General features: G+C 46.4%; 1 long non-coding RNA gene across 1 annotated transcript; it reads right to left on the bottom strand.

The window, feature by feature from the left end:
• Window positions 1–482: 482 nt before the first annotated feature.
• On the bottom strand, window positions 483–8,618 carry LOC113460291 (uncharacterized). Its single transcript, XR_012583448.1, has 4 exons — window positions 7,900–8,618; window positions 5,532–5,653; window positions 3,535–3,706; window positions 483–2,249 (listed from the first exon to the last, which is right to left on the bottom strand). It is a non-coding gene; the product is annotated as an uncharacterized LOC113460291 (long non-coding RNA).
• Between the last annotated feature and the right edge of the window lie 4,789 nt (window positions 8,619–13,407).

Genomic DNA, 13,407 nt, shown 5'->3' on the forward strand with positions numbered 1-13,407 from the left:
TATGTTTAATTTATTTATTTTATTTTAATTTTTATTTTTATTTGGAGGCCTGATGGTCTGGGCAGATTGTCCAGGCTCCCCTGTGCATCCCCCATGACCCTGGGCTGATCCCCCTCAGTGCTCTCACCCCGGGAGGAGTTTCCACCGGTTCTCCCATTCTGACTGTCAGGATTGTCCGGGCTCGCTTCCTCGCAGCTTTTTCCTTGGAAAAAGGCGAGATTTGGGTGCAGGCTCTAGAGGGCAGCATCTGCCGGCACATGGGGCTGGGGGCGCCGCCGGCTCCCCTCGCCCTGCGCAGCCCCAGCCAGGAGGAGCCTCGGGGCGAGGAAGAGGAGAAAAGCCCGGCAGGGATCATCCCTCAGGTGCTCGCTGTCCTCTGCCTGCAGGTGGGACGAGGAGTGATGGAATCATAGAAATTGTCAGGGTTGGAAGGGAGCCTTAAAGGTCATTTAGTTCCAAACCCCCTGGAAGGATTTGGGGACACCTCTCACTGTGCTCCAACCCTGTCCAGCCTGGCCTTGGGCACTGCCGAGGATCAGGGGCAGCCACAGCTGCTCTGGGAACCTGTGCCAGGGTTCCTCACCCTCATTGTAAAGAATTCCTTCCTTATATGTAATTTAATTGACCCTCTTTCATTGTAAAGCCATTACCCCTTGTCCTATTGCAACATCCCAACCTTGAAACACCTTGGTCCCTTCCCTGCTTGGTGACTGACCTTTGGTTTGTTGTTTTGTTTTGTTCCCCAGATGAATCTCCACTCCAAGACCAGCAAATCCATTGGATGGATTTTTGGGGTGGGTCACTCAATGTTTCAGGGCTTCCCCACCTGTAAAACACGAACAGCCAGGTGGGCAGGAGGGAGAGACTCAGGTCACTGGGACTGGGGAATTAATTAAAAAATAAATAAATTGCACTTTCACATATATCTGTTAAAGAGGCAGCTTAAAGTAAAGCTTTTTGATGTCTTTTTCTTAGTCTTTCACTAAGTCTTAGTGAAAAGAAGTAAATAGGGAAAAAAAATTGTCGACCCCACGCTGCCACAGGAGGATGACGTGGATCTGAGGAGGATGCTGAGAAGAACCCCAGGCCCTGGGATTATTAGAAAGAAAAACTGAGAGAGAGATTAAACAGCTTATGACAAGCCCTTTGTACATTTAAAATAATTAGGAAGGTGAGGGTGGAGGGAGAAAAGGCTGTAAAGGTTCTTTCTCTGGTTTAATCTTTTCTCTCTATTGGGGACTATATTTCACAGTGGAAACAGAATTGTGTGAATCACCAGCACAGGATTCACTGGCTAACGAGGTGTCTGGCACTCCCAGGTGTTTCTGTCAGCAATTTCAGTGCTCAGACGTCTGGCTGTCCCTTCACCCCCCACACGAGGGGTTCACATCGATGGCTCATCCTCCTGGGCTTATTGGCATCCTGGCAGATAATTGAATAAAGATCTTTGCTGTGCATGGCTGGAGCTCAGCTGCTGACTTTGCTGACCACAGCATGGTCCATCTGTGCTGTCCCTGAAGAGTAAAAGCAGCTCTGAGCAGGGGCTCTGAAGCCTGCCCTGACCCTGCTGGGGGACAGAACTGGAGGGAAGGCCCTGCTCCTTTCAGAGGAAGGGAACAGGATATCTGGGGCAGTGCTTTCCCCTTGCAGATAATGAGGGCATCTTCCCAGAGACACAGAGACATCTTCCCAAACCCCTTGGATGGCTTGGACATCACCTAGTGCCACACTGCATCACAGACCTCAGGGCACTGAGCAGGCAGAGGAGAGGAAAGTTTGTAATTTTGTCACTTTGTCATCTCGTGGCACAGGCTGCTGGACACACCAGGGTTGTAGGAAATGCACTTTAGACTCAGCCTGCTGCAACTGAGCTCTTCTTCCTTCATCTTAAGCATCATTACTGGTCACTGCTGAAGAGGGAGCACAAGGAGATGGACACATTTCTGTGGAAAACTCTCCCTTCCAAGCAGAAGATGCTCCTGCTGCCAGCAAAGACTGGAGGAGCTCCACATCCAGAGCTGCTTCATTGCAATGCAGTTCCCATCCACCTCTGGATGAGGGAGACAACTCACCATGAAGCCAAGGGGTGTTCAGGATGGACCAAATTAGGCACCAGAAGCAAGCCCAGCTCATACACAAAGCCCTCTTTAAAACCTTGCTTTTCTTCCAGGTCATTTTCCATGGACAAGTGACCCTTCCTGCCTCACACCGCAGAGCAAGCAGATGCTGAAGGTGAACCAAGTCACTCCCTGCAGGAAAAGAGTGAAAGGAAAACGAATCAAAAAAAGGAAATCAAAATCAATATTACAAAGTCAAATAATAAAAATTGTGTTATGGAAACAAAGGTCACCCAGGGAAAAATGTAATTGGACACGACAGCCTAGATTTCCCCTCCCTGCCAATCCCAGGTGGGGAGACCTTGTGCCCAAGCCAAAGTGTCACCTGGCCATGCTGCTGGAGCTCCACAGGGTCTGTACAGCTGTCAGCAGCTGCAGGGAGGGAGGATGGAGGAGAGAAACCTGGGGGAGCTGCAGGCAGCCTGGCCTGAAATAGCAGAGGTCCTGCAGGGCAGGAATGAGCTGTGCTGGCAAATCCACCTGGGGAGCCCAGCGGGGAATAAAGGAGCCTGTGGCAGGTCAGGAGGGAGATGTGCTGAATAATCCTGAGGGCTGCAGGAGATCCAGCCTTGGGAAAGGCAGCACTAGCACAGGGATGTGCACAGAGGAGAGGGAATGTGTTTGCTTTCAGTGCAAAAAGGTAACTTGGGCAAAGCCAGCCTCTGTGTGCCTCAGTTTCCCCTTTTATAAAATGGCTCTTTTACCTTTTCAATCAGACAGGGAAGGCACAGACACCTCTGGAGCTCATTAACAAACACAGGTATGAACATGAGCCAGTGATTCTCACCCAGCCCCTCCAAGGTCTCTCTCCTGCAGGGTGACAGGCTGCAATGCCACATGCAAATCTTCATTTTGGTCCTCCTGGCCTTGAAGGAGGGTCTGACCGACCCCCAGGTTGCTCCCATTATGCTGCACAAGCCCTGATACATTTCAGAGAGCATTGTAAATGTGGGGCACGTCCCTCTGATAACGATGCAAACTTCAAACCATTATTCCTCAGCCCACAGCATTTCTCTTCATCCTCAAGCTGGTGCTGATGGGTTGTTTGGTGCAGTTTTTTCCTTCCTTCCTTTATTTTATTTTATTTTTAAACTTGACCTCCTGATTCCTCCTGGGAATTTACATTGGATTCTTTTTATTATTACTTTCTTTCTTTCTTTTTTATTTTTATTTTTTTTTGTTTTGCTTTGCACAAAGTCAGCAGCAGGGAGATAAACTTCCCATGAAGTCTATTTGCCAACAAAGCTTTCTTTAGCACAGCAGACAATAGGAAAGCAAAACAAATGCTCTGGCTGGACATGACATTTCCAGCACCATGGTGACCACGTTGCTGCTCTCTGTCCCCCCACAGCTGGCCCAAGAGTGACCTTCAGCTCCATAAAATTCTGATTTTCTTGTCAGCTGAGAGCCTGCCTACCTGGGCTGGGGGGGTCCCACTGCAGGAACTGGAGCTTTTCAATTCTTTGGCAGAAATCTCAGCAATCTTCTCTCCAATTGCTCCTAGCAGCTTTGTTGCCTTGTTTTGGCCTTCAGTGCTTCCCTGCAGGTTTTGGTATCTGGGGGATGGCTCCTGAATGCTGTGGGGGCAGCTGGACTTAACCAAGGAATAAGAAAAGAGTAAAAAAGTCACTCAGCCTTCAGTACAATTAGCATGAGACCAAATCCTGTTTTCCCCCCAGGTTAAAGGGCAGGGTTTAGCTCAGCTTCTGATAAAGTTGACACTGCTGTGGTCAGGATGGCAGAAAAGCCAGCACCCCAGCACATTTCAGATGGACATCAAGACTCATTTCCTTGTGGCTGAAACAGAAGTGAGATAACCCCTCAGCAAGCTGGAAAAGCAGTAAAAGCCAAACTCGAAGGAAACCCAAGGGATAAAATCAGGGAATCAGCCTGGTTCCCTTCCAATAACAAAAAAAAACCCAAAAAACCAAACAAACAAACAAACAAAAAAACCCCAAAAAAACCAAAACAAAAAAAAAACCAAAAAAACCAAAACAAAAAAAACCCCACCAAAACCAAACTGATTTAACTAATAATAATATTTAACTAATAATATTTAAAAAATAAGTATCCATCTGACTGGCTGAGTGGGGAGAACCCTTTTGTAAAGGGGATTTCTCCCCTGAGACCCCCAAGAGCAGGACACAAGGAGAAGGCAGTGGGGAGCTCTACCTGCCAGCCCTTGGCCACAAATAATTCTGTATAAATTGGGCCTCCTCCCCAGATAAAGAGGAGCCTGTGCACTGCCTGCATCACCCCCTGGTGGGTTTGGGTTTGCAAACACAAGGAGCTGCTGAGGCTGTGGGTGGGAGAGAACTGGAGAGAGTCAGGAAGGGGAACAGGATTGCTCCCTGTTACACAGGGATGCTGCTAAGGGATAATGGGGAGCAGCAGCAGCACCTCTGTGTCTGGGGGGTCCAGAGAGGCTCTGGACCATGCAGCAACAAGGCCTGGGGGGCTCAGAACAGCTCTGTGAGCCCCAGCAGTCAAGAACTCAAAAAGGAGCCGGGGCTGGGAAACGCGACTGCGGATCTCAACTGCAACAAAACACACAGAGAGAAAACTACAGATCCTTCTGCTGCTGGATGGGGGCTCCTCCTGAGAGATAAAACCACAGGGAAGCAGCCTGGCACTGCTGCAGGGAGCTCCAGGAGCAGGGGGTGTGATGGGGAGCAGCTGCCCCTTGCCAAAGTTTGGACAGAGCGGGGAGAGGTGGCAGAGCTGCTGTGACTTTATAAAACTTCACCTTCAGCAGAGTCTGCTCATCACCCCATCATCCCTGCCAGCACAGAGCAGAAATGGAAAAGATCCAAAGAATTGCAACAAATAGTATCAATAATCCATGAGAAGAGATTAAAAAGACTTAAGGCTATTTAGTTTTAGAAGAAGAGGGGATGGGATAGAGGTGAAAACAAGGAAGGCAGAGGCATACAAAGCATTGATTGAGGTAAAGGAGCACAAATTTGCCCCTGCAGCACCAAAACAGGAGACTTTCAATGCAGTTAGAGGAGGGTACCTCCCAAACCAAGAGCAGGCAGAGCTGCAGGGTGCCCTGCCATGAAAATTCACAGTGGAGTTCAGCAGGATCTCCCAACTGGGCACAAACTGGAACAACAGTGGTATTGGTCAGGATTAAATTTAATAAGCTACAAACTCTCTTGCCCAGGATTTTGTACCTCTGGCGTCTCTGGCATGGACTCTGCTGAAGACAGGACACCGGGGTGAGGATATAAACCCCTGGGGGTAATTCTTGTACCTTCCATGTTAAATAGCCCGAGGACAGGCCTAGAGCTACTGATGGGCAAACAGGAGCTGCATCTTAGCATCTGCCTGCAATAGATCCCACAAGCATCCTTGAGGGATTGAGAGAAATCCTTTAGAGGACCTACAGAAAAAGCAACAGTGAATAATTACCGTCATCTACAAGGCGTCCTTCATCTTGGACCTCAGAGTGAGAGCCTGTGTCTGGGGAAACTGAGGCACGATGACACAGGTGGCTCCTGCCCACATTGCAGCCACAGCTCTCCCTCCCACAGCTGCACACACAGAGAAAGGAAAGCAGGTTGTAAATTCAGGGTGGGTGCTCAAGGAGGCTCAGGGGGATGGAGAGAAGGATCTGGGGGGATCAAGCAGGTTGTAAATTCAGGGTGGGTGCTCAAGGAGGCTCAGGGGGATGCAGGGAAGGATCTGGGGGGCTCCTGTGGCATCAGCTGGGTTGGTTTGTCCCCCTGCCCTGCAGCTGGCAGCATGCCCAGGGTGGGTGGGACAGGGGGTCTGCAGCCAGCACAGCCCAACTGTCCCCTGGGATGGTGGCACCTGCAGGAGGAGGGACAGGGCACCCCTGGCACCCGGATCAGCTGCTCCTCATGGTTTGTTTGGAGGGTTTTGCTGGGTTGCTGCAAGCGGCCAAAGCAGAGGAGCTGTCAGGAGGCCAGTGACATTTATTAAGTATTAATCCCTGCAGTGTGTCACTCGCCAGCCTGTTTGATAGTGCCTCTGTGCTGGCTACCATGGTTTCTCACCTCTCTGCTGCTCAGGACAGGGTTTGCTATGCTTCAGGGACTTGTTGGATATTTTTCCCCCCAGTCACTTTTTCTACCTTCTCTTCCTCCTGTCCCACAGCCGCTCTCTCCTCCTGGATCTACCACACAATTTGCTTTGATCATCTTCTCCTTCCCTCTTACTCCAAGCCCCCAACTTCTCCCCAGACACAATCCCCAGTGCTCTCTGCCAGCTCAGCCCTATTTCATCTTTAAACGAGGCTTAAAAGGCTCTTTACAGGGGAAGAAACAAACATTCCTCCTCCCTGTGCACCCGTGGATTCCCTGCCAGCCCAGCCCAGCCCGGAGGCTCCCGGCCAGGCTGGGGCTCAGGGAGCATCACCACAGTGACACCACTTCTGTTCCTCAGCCACCCTCAGGGAAGAGAAAATGAGCAACTGTAGCTTTAAAACAAAGATTAGATGCAATTTTTTCCTCCCCTCTCTCCCTGCCTTTCTCTCTCCTTTTTTAAAGGGAACTTGTCAAGGTTTCCATCAATAATAGATAATGGTGCATCACTCTGGCAGGTTACACCCTCCGGCTGTTTTGATATTTTCCAGAGAATTTGTCAGCAATCTTACAGCAAAGGAGGGCTGGGGGAAGGGTGCTGGGGGGGGTGAGAGGCCTCATTAATTTTTTGTCATTTGCATTCCTGCTGCTAAATAATGTATTGATTGCTCTTTCTCTCCCCCTCTTTAATTCTCTCTTTTCTGCAGTGTCTCGCAGCCCGTGGCCCTCACTCCGTGACAGATGAGTTTGTCACAGGCACCAGACAGCTCCTGCTCCCTGCACTGGGCTGGGAGAGCTCAATGTGACCCTGGCACCAGCTCCAGGCCTGGGGACACCAGGGGGACACCGAGGACTCTCCCAGAGCAGATGCTGAGACATCCCACTCTTGGGATGCGCCTTGGTTGTTATAAGTTTAAAAATTGGCCAATTTTTTTTTGGAAAAAAGGGTTGTAGAGTGAAACAGTCAAACCAATTGCTGCCAAGGTGAAGTCCTACCTGCTTGTTACTGTAATCACTGGTTGGTTAATTGCTCCTTTTGTATTGGTAAGGCCCTACCTGAGGATAAGGTCTTCTTCTCCCTGACGGTGAGAGGAGGGGACATGGGGGTGGCATCAGACAGAATGCAAAATAACCTCAGGACCACCATGCCATGGGAAGCTACCCCACCAAACTTACCTAAAGGACCCCGAAAACAACAAGCCAACACAGAATTAAGAGATCACAGTGATGTCTAGACATGAGGAACAAAGTACTGGGCCTGCAGAGGTGCTGGAAACCTTTGTTGGCCCTCGCCCTGACAAAGGACTCAGCTGGAACAAAGAGACCAAGCCTGGAAAGGTCTATAAGTTGAAACACAGGGTACAAACCCATTGTTTTCATGAGGGTGGGACCTCCAGTTCTGCTCTTAGTGGACAAAGCTGTATGTTTTTCCTTCTCTCTGAGTTAGCCAGGGAATGACGATGGTGGCTGTGGGTTTGTTGGGCCTCCCAGCCTTGAGCTGATCACAAGTCTCCTGCCCTGTTTATATCGTTGGTGATCCACCTCCACACCCAAGGGCTCCAGGACAGCAGCACAGGGGTCCCAGCACCTTGGATGTCACCAGAGGAGGGGTGACAGCCATGCACAGCCAGGGAAATCAGCCCTGGGGCCCCCTCTGCCAGCCCAGCTCCACCTGCAGCTCTGGGCATCTGCAGGAAGGAGCCATTGGAAAAGCCAACATGGGCAGTTCTTACCTTGGGAGGGCAGGAAAATGGAAATTTTGCTCTTCTAACTTCAGGAATCTGCTTCTCTGCCCCTTCCACAGACCTGAGACACAACCAAGATCCATTGAGTTGGCAGCTGAGCTAAACAAGAACCAGCATATGATTTGGGCCTTGCTCAGCTTAATGTGGCTTGGCTTCTCTTTTAATTAATAAATACTTAATTACATAGTTAATATTTTAATATTTCCTTTTAAAAAAACCTCTGATTTAACGGAATTACTGCCAGCTATTTGTTTTGTATTACTTTTATGTTTATTTTTCCTCTTTCATTTCTCATTTCACCCTCCAACCCACTGCTCTAATCCCTGAAGCTAACCAGCTGATCTTTGCTACTGGAAATTAGGGAGGAAATTAGCTAGAAATTGCTACTGGAATTTTCCAGGCTTTTACTGGAAATTTCCAGGCTTTTAGGCTTGTCTGGTCTCTTTTAAAAAATGCAGTCTGGTCCTTGGTGCTGGCATCCACCAGCCCGAAGTGTTAATGTGGGTTATTAGCACTGGATACCTCTCTGCAAGTGTACCAGCCCCTGGGAGGGGAGGAGAGGAGAGGGGAGGTGGGACAATGGGATTGTTAAAAATTGGTTAGAAACTCCACTGGGAGTGTGGTCCCATTTTTAATGGATGACCCCAAAGATGGGGAGAACCCCGAGGCTGTGTTTGCCTTTCAAACCTTACCTGGCTGATGTCAGGAGCAGCTCACCTGCACCCAGGCCAGCATGGAGAAAAGTTCCAGCTGTGGGGATGTGACCTGCAGCTGGGACAGCTCCTCTCTGCCTCTCCTCAGCCCTTGGCTCCTTGTTGCAGCTTCTCTGGCTCCAGGGTACTGCACACGGTGGGGGGATGCACTGAGAGAGTCCCTGAATTAAAGCAGATATTGCTTCCTGCATCCCCTTCCTCTTCCCTTCCCTAACCTTCCTCTTCCTTCCCCTTCCCCGGCAGCCCTCACCTCACAATCACACCTGATCCCCCAAGTCCAGCTCCAAATCCACATTTCCCCAGCCCAGGTGAGCTGAGCCTTACCTGGGCTGGGACATCTCCCCCGTCCTCTCTGCGAGCCCATGCTGAGAACAGTGGGTGTTCCCATGAGCAGCCAGTTGGGATAATAAAACAAATAAACAGAAGAGTTACAGCCAAGGCACTTGGGGCACCATAAAACAGGCTAAAAGCAAATACAGCATCATTAATCCATCATAAAATAACAGCTCCTTACGATCCTGAATGCATCAAAAATGAACAAGAGACCGGCAGGGCCACAACTCACCCAGGGCTGTGTGGAATGTGAAGCAGGGCTGGAAACAAACCCCAGCCACACATTCAGGGTGTGGCTGAATCAGGGCTCCAGGAACTCCCACCTCCCTGCCCAGGTGTGTTTAATACCAGTGACACCAGGAGGAGAGGTGTGCTGATGAGAGATGTGCCCATGCTCCTGCTGCTGGTGGAGCTGGAAGTGATAGGGACTCTGTGTCAGGAAAGGAGGAGATGAAACAGATCTGGATGGAAACTTAACGGGGCTCTTTAGTGCTCCATCTTCCCACTAATGAGGGTTCTGCATGTGAGGGCAGGAGAAAAAAAAGCCACCAGGCACTAATAAAGCCCTGTGACTTTGCTGACTGCAGGCGCTGGTGCTAATGAAGTCACCAGAGAGATGGGATTCCTCTGGCAGCTCTGACATTGCTCTGTTATTTTAATTCAGTCGGAGGAAACAACAATAAAAATGGGGAAAAAAGACTGGTGTGCATGCCCAGGCAGCAGCTGATGCTGGTTTGCCTGGTGGCTGGGGAACCTGGGTGGGAGATGGGGTGGGAATGGGGGTGGTGTGGAGCCATTGAGGGGTGGGATGCTCAGGTCACCCCAGAGCTGGGCTGTGAGCACCTCCTGATGATCCAGGTCTGTGCCAAGAGCCCTGGGGACACACAGGCAGTGTGAGGTCAGATCCTGCAGAGGAAGGCAGAACAGAGAGATGAACACTTATGGATTTCAAAGCATTCCATAAATGCCACGTGCATCCTCCAGAGCCATCCTAGGGGCAAACACCCAGCAAGAGCCATTTGATAGCCCTGGAGGTAGAGGATTGTTTCCTGGAAGCAATGGCTTTATACATACAGACATATATTTAAATCCATTTTTACATATTAATATATAAATTTTATTTATACATAACATATCAATATATTGATATTATATAGATATACACACATCTATATGTATATATATAATACATATACACATATATATACACGTGTATATATGTATATATACATGTGTATATATACATATATATCATTATATCTCAAATCCATTTTTACATATTAATATATTAATATTATTTCTGCATAACATATCAATATATTGATAGTATATAGATATACACACATATATATGTATATATATAATACATATATATACACATATATATTCACATGTATATATGTATATATACATGTGTATATATACATATATATCTCATTATATCTCAAATCTATTTTTAAATATTAATATATTAATATTATTTCTGCATAACATATCAATATATTGATATTATATAGATATACACACATATATATGTATATATATAATACATATATATACACATATATATACACGTGTACATATGTATATATACATGTGTGTATATAGACATATATATCTCAAATCTATTTTTACATATTAATATATTAATATTATTTCTGTATAACATATCAATATATTGATATTATATATATACACATATATATGTATATATAATACATATATATACATATATATCTCATATATATGATATATATATCATATGTGTATATGATATATATATAATTATATATACTATTAGATAGATAGATAGTATATTATTTATACCTAACATATCAATATATTAAATAAAATCCCTAAATCTGCCCCCCATATACATGTGTGTGTATATACATATAAAAGCTCAGGGCTGTAATTTGACACTGACAGGCTTTAGCAGAGGCTGATTTTGGAAGCCTCACAATGTCCCCTGAAATCCCCATTCCATCAGCTTTTATTTGAGCTCCACTGAAGTTAAGGAGGAGTTGTTTCACCGTCCTGGAGTGCCCGGTGTCCTCATTGTCACCTGGTGGAGCAGAAGGAGCAGGCAGATCCCCCCCGGGGTTCTCCAGTGCCTCTTTTTAATTAGAAACCTCGTCTCTGAGTCTTACATGCCCTTCCATAGGGTGAGTTGCTCTCACCTGCTTAATCCTGGGAGATTATTTTCTGGTCTCTTTTAAAAAATAACCCAACCGCCCCAAACTCTTTGGTCTCTTTCAATTCTTTTCATTTCACCTCATTTAATTCCTTGCCAGCTTAATGACTCGGTAGTAATGAATAAGATGAAAATTAGGGCTTAATAAGTGTTAGGAAAAGGCAGTTTTCTTGCTGATGAAGGGAGCCTGGTGGTGGGAAAGTGGAGCCTGGGGAGAGCACAGAGATAACCCCAAAGCTCCTCCCGACCTTGACAGAGGTGATGCCAGCTCTGGCTGCAAGTGGTGACAATGACAAGCTGCAGAGAGATCAGGGATGTGGGGCTGGACCAGCCAGGGATGGCACAGGGCACAGCTGTGAAAAATGCGTATTTTTATGATTGGCTTTTTGCAAATATTAAAATGAATATATATGTGTTTTGTTAAAAAGTAATGCCGTATTAATTCTCTTAAGTAGTGTGTTAAATATAGTTTTAGATGTGAAAAATTAGTATTTTATGATTGGCTTATCGCAAATATTAAAATGAATATTATATGTGTTGTGTTAGAAAGTAATGCTGTATTAATTTTCTTAGTGTGTTAAATACAGTTTTAGGTTATAAGAAGTGTTAAAATAGAAACTATGCTGTGTAGGATACTTTTTTTAAAGAAAGGACTCACAGTGAGATAGCAGCCACCGGACACCTGAATCTTTCAGAGAAAGAGAATTTATTGCTCCATTATCAGAAGAAACGAACTTCTTCCCACCTCGAAGGAGTTGTCAGAACTCAGAGGAAGAAGCTGACACTGACCAGTCAGAATCCTGTGTTTGAATGGAATTTATGCATCATGTATGAGGTATATGAATATGCAACAGGTTATTGTTTTTAAGGGTTAATCCTCTGTTAACATGGGTCCTTTTTCAGGCTTGTGCTGCCTAGAAAAAGTGCCAGACATTCATAACTCTTTGTTTCCATTGTCTCATATTGTCCTAATTCAAAATGTCCAAATTATTATTACTCTAATTGTATTACCTTTTTAATAACCATTTTATTACTATTAATTTTTTTAAATTTTCAAAACAAGTGATTGGCGTTTTTCACACAGCTCACAGCGCATTAGCTGACTCTGGACATGTCTTCTAATTAATGATAATATTGGAACTGACAGGTTGATCAGGGCAGAAAAGGGGCAGAATTAATTGACCTGCCAGCAGATGTGTCCAACAAGATTCTAACACAAACCTGTCCCTGCCCATCTGCCCCAGCCAGGGCAAACACTGCTGGCACCATGGGCATTCCTGTGACTTTCAGGGCACCCTGAGAGCTCCCTCCACCTCTGCCACACACCACGGTACTCCTCCATTGATGCTTTGATTTTTTAAGATTTTCTAAGCTTTCCGATGTTTACATTTTTGTAATGAACTTCCTTACTTTCTGTAAATAACTTATTGTTTTGCATTCTTTTCTAGAAGAGGAGAAATTTGATAGACTGTTAGAATTTGATAGACTGTTTTGTCCAGTGTCATTGGAGAGGTGGCACTTTCACCCTCCAATCCACTGTCACCTTTTAGAAAACTACAAATGCTAAAGTTAGAAAATAAACTTGTGTGTGCAGGCTTTGCAGAGGCACCTTCCCCAACACGTCCTCCTTTTCCAGGTGCACAGGTCACTAGGGGATTTTAATTCCCCTTTCCAAGTGCAAGGACTAGAGGTGGTTAAATGGGTTTCCCCACATCATCTGAGCTGCTGAAATTCTTATTCAAGGGTGGGAAAAATCCTGAAGAGGAGAGTGAATGAGGAGCTCAGTGAGATGGGGCAAACATCACCAGGCTCAGGAAATTCCCTGAGCTAAAAATAGTTGACACTAAAATCTATCAGAGGGCTCAAACATATTACAGGGGATCAAAAATCCTGTTCCTGCTCATTGCTGTGCATCTGCTTGTGGCTACTCCAGCAGACAGGAGACCAAAACCCTACTAAAACCCCACTATTCTGTAGCACACATCTCCATCAAAGCAGCCCTTGGATTCAAAAGGATGCTCCAATCCCCACACCTTCTTTTTAATTTTTTGAATTATTTTTTATTATAAGTCTCCTCCAAGTCTGTTCCTGCTGCGACAAACAGCATGAAAGAACCCCTCAATAATCAAATCAGCTGCTGCTCCTGCACTGCCCCAGATCAGATGCACCTGCAGTGGGGATCGATTGCCTGATTAGGGGGAATTGATTGCCCCAGCCTCATTAGCATATCGTTAGCACTGACCCCATGGCTGGCCC

The sequence above is a fragment of the Zonotrichia albicollis genome, chromosome 21, assembly GCF_047830755.1.
Source record: "Zonotrichia albicollis isolate bZonAlb1 chromosome 21, bZonAlb1.hap1, whole genome shotgun sequence".
NCBI lineage: Eukaryota > Metazoa > Chordata > Aves > Passeriformes > Passerellidae > Zonotrichia > Zonotrichia albicollis.